We start from the raw sequence: 3426 nt of genomic DNA, 5'->3' as shown, positions 1-3426 counted from the left end.
GTCTTCCCCAATAGGCTCTCACCTCCTTGAGGGCAGGATTGTGTCTTCAATCTCTTTGGATTCTCCTAAGTGCCTAGTACAGTGCTCTGCCTATATTATCCACTCAATATATGCTATTGATGATGATGGTGACTGTAGGCTCCTTGTGAGAATATTGTGTTCTCCCAACTAACTCTGTTATATCGTGTTCTCCCAAACGTGGGACAGGGACTATGTCCAACCTGATTTGCTAGTATCCACCCCAGAGCTTAGAACAGTGCCTGGCACATAGTAAGCACTGAAGAAATACCATTATTATTATTATTACATTGCTTTGCACCCGGTAGGCCCTCGATAAATCTGCTCAATCAACTGATGACATTAGCCACCTAAAGGTAGAACAAGGGTAGAATCCAGCTCTTCTGGGTTCCCAGAGCAATGCTCTTTTCATTAGACCAACAGCAGGGCTGGACCCCAGTAGAGGGATTTTGTCAGCACACAAGACATACAAGTGGCCGTGGAATCCTCCACAGGCTCTCCGATGCTTTGAAGGTGGCTGATGGAAATGAGTGAATGTTTACACTCAGGGTTGTAAGGTAGACTAGTTCTCCAGTCCTGAAATTGTTCAGCGTACAACTGCTTCAGCCAGCATTCTTTGAATTTTTATTTCATCCAGACAAAAGTTTAGGAGAGCAACTGTATCCATTTCATAACTCTGTCACCTCTTCCTTAGTACCACAATATTGGCCCTTGACTCTGAATGCTAATTTTCAAGTTTGCACATGGGGTTCAAGAAGACCTAGGTATGAAACATTGTCAAAGGAATGTTCCCCACAGAAATCTCCCATGCCATGGCCCAGCACGGGCCAAGCGTAGCTTACAGTTGCCATGGGTCACAAGTTCTTGGGGAGGATTTTGGTTGAAACACAACCCAATGTCCCGATGCTCCTCAGGTGTGGTTGTTTGGGTTTTGCCAAACTGGTCGTGAACCAGTAACCCCCAGCCCTCCTCACTGGAGGAAAAACTTATCCCTTCAGGAGGAACGATGAATCAGTGGCATTTATTGTATGCTTACTGTGTGCAGAGCCCTGTAGTAAGCACTTGAGAGAGTCCAATAGAGTTGGTAGACATGATCCCCCTAGCTTCAAGGTGTTTACAATCCAGTGGAGGAAGCAGCATGGTGTAGTGGATATAGCATGGGCCTGTGAATCAGAAAGTCATGGGTTCTACTCCTGACTCTGCCACTCGTCTGCTCTGTGGCCTTGGGCAAGTCACTTCACTTCTCTGCGCCTCAGCCATCTCATCTGTAAAATGGGGATTAAGACTGTAAGCCCCTTGTGGGACAGGGACTGTGTCCAACACAATTTGCTTATATCCACCCAGCCCTTAATTTAGTGCCTGGCACATAGTAAGTGCTTAACAAAAACCACAATTATTATTATTATTATTTTTATTATATGATAAAAATAAGTTACAGGCACGGGGGAGTTAGAGAATATAAAGATGTGTACACAAGTGTTATGAGGGGGAGGATCTGTACACTCTGCCCATGAAAATGCCATAATGATGACTTCTAAATCAGTATGCATTTAAGCCCAGCTCTAGGGTGAAAACAAAATGACCTTACAGAGCTGGGTTAGTCCCTCAAGTTCCTGCAGTTCACAGCCATCAGCTTTGTCTTCACTGGAATTCTGGTAAATGGCAAAAGAAAATGTGGCCGACGGAATTTTTGAAATCCCTCCGCAAGGGAACTGCCGTTGTACGTATTTGAGAACTTCTGCATTTGTGGCTAGTTACGCTTGGTATTCTGACATCTGAGAAGGCTTGGGAGCTGAGGGAGACCTCATTAGGTTTTTGATCAAAGGGGCCCGAAGAGACAAAATCCTCTCCCTTGGAGAAGATGCAGAAACTTTTCCCCAGAGCTTGATTGACTCTGCAGACCTAAAACTGCACCAAGCAGTATGCCACATTTCCGATGGCCCGTGCTGCTTCAACTGTAAAACCAGGAACAGTTCAGTTACTTCAGCCAACAGTTATGGCCAGAACTGCTCCTTTGCTCTTGGAAAATGCACACCAGTCTTGTCAGCCTTGTTTGGCTGACAAGGAACACGGCAAACGCCTATGTTAGCCTTAGGTCTTATCGGCTGTACTAAGGCAGGGCAGTCTGTGAAACAAAGAGGCTGACTGAAAGAAACCTGGTATAACAAAGTTTGAAAAATACTCGTAAAACTAAGGTACTTGGGCTCAGAGTTCAGCTTTTTCAGCATTGAGCGCGGCCAATTACAATGAAGTAATTGCTAACTTGAGTCACTTATGTAAGCCGTGAGCCATATGGAAAAAGGAAATCAGTTTCCTCTGTTAAATGCAATTGAATATAAAGCTCCAAAATCTTGACTGTAAGCAGAAGACAGATGCATCCGTTGATCACTGTGGTGGGTGGGGACCCTTGGGAAATCAGTGGTCACAGTGCCTTTTTTTAGTAAGAGCTCATCAAGGCCCTTGCGAATTCTCCAGAGCCTACCTTCCAGCCAAGGTGCAGCCTTTGTGTTGGTATTTGTCATTGTCAAACCTTTTCCAAAAGTCTTCCAGACTTCTCCTAGTGCCCCTGAGCTGGAGCTGGGTATACTCAACCTCACATCATTTTAGAGGGCTACCTGGGCTCACTCGGTTCAAGTTAAAATATTTTTGGCTCCAATGTGAGAAGTTTGGCTTTCTCAGAGAGCCAACTAGCATACATAACCATCTAAGATCATTTCAAGGAGTCTCCAGGCCTCTGGGCTATTCCTCATGCCACCTCTATCCTACAGAAACCCTCCATTGACCCCACGACTCCCTCCAGTTATCACCCCATCTCCCTCCTACCAGTCTTCTCCAAACTCTTTGAGTGAGTTGTCTACTCCCACTGCCTCCAATTCTTCTCCTCTAATTCTCTTCTTGACCCGCTCCAATCTGGCTTCCACCCCCGTCACTCCATAGAAACTGCCTTCTCTAAGGTCACCAATGACTTCCTTCTTGCAGAACCTATTGGTCTCCACTCCATCCTAATCTTCCTCGACCTCTCAGCTGCCTTTAACACTGTGGACCACCCCTTTCTCCTGGAAATGTTATTCAACTTTGGCTTCACTAACACTATCCTCTCCTGGCTTTTCTCTAGCCACTCATTCTCAGCCTCTTCCTTGAGTTCTTCCTTTGTCTCCCACCCCCTAATTATGAGAGTCCCTCAAGGCTCAGTTCTGGGTCCCCTTCTAATCTCCACTACCAAATCCCTTGGCGAACTCATTCACTCCCATGGTTTTAACTACCATCTCTATAAGGATGCTTTCCAAATCTACATCTCCAGCCCTGATCTATATACTTTTCTGCCGTCTGCTATTTCTGCTATTTCCTTCTGCCTTCAGGACATCCCTGCTTGGATGTCCTACCGATACCTCAAACTTAACATGTTCA

The sequence above is a fragment of the Ornithorhynchus anatinus genome, chromosome X1, assembly GCF_004115215.2.
Source record: "Ornithorhynchus anatinus isolate Pmale09 chromosome X1, mOrnAna1.pri.v4, whole genome shotgun sequence".
Taxonomy (NCBI): Eukaryota; Metazoa; Chordata; class Mammalia; order Monotremata; family Ornithorhynchidae; genus Ornithorhynchus; species Ornithorhynchus anatinus.
This window is presented reverse-complemented; position numbering follows the sequence as displayed.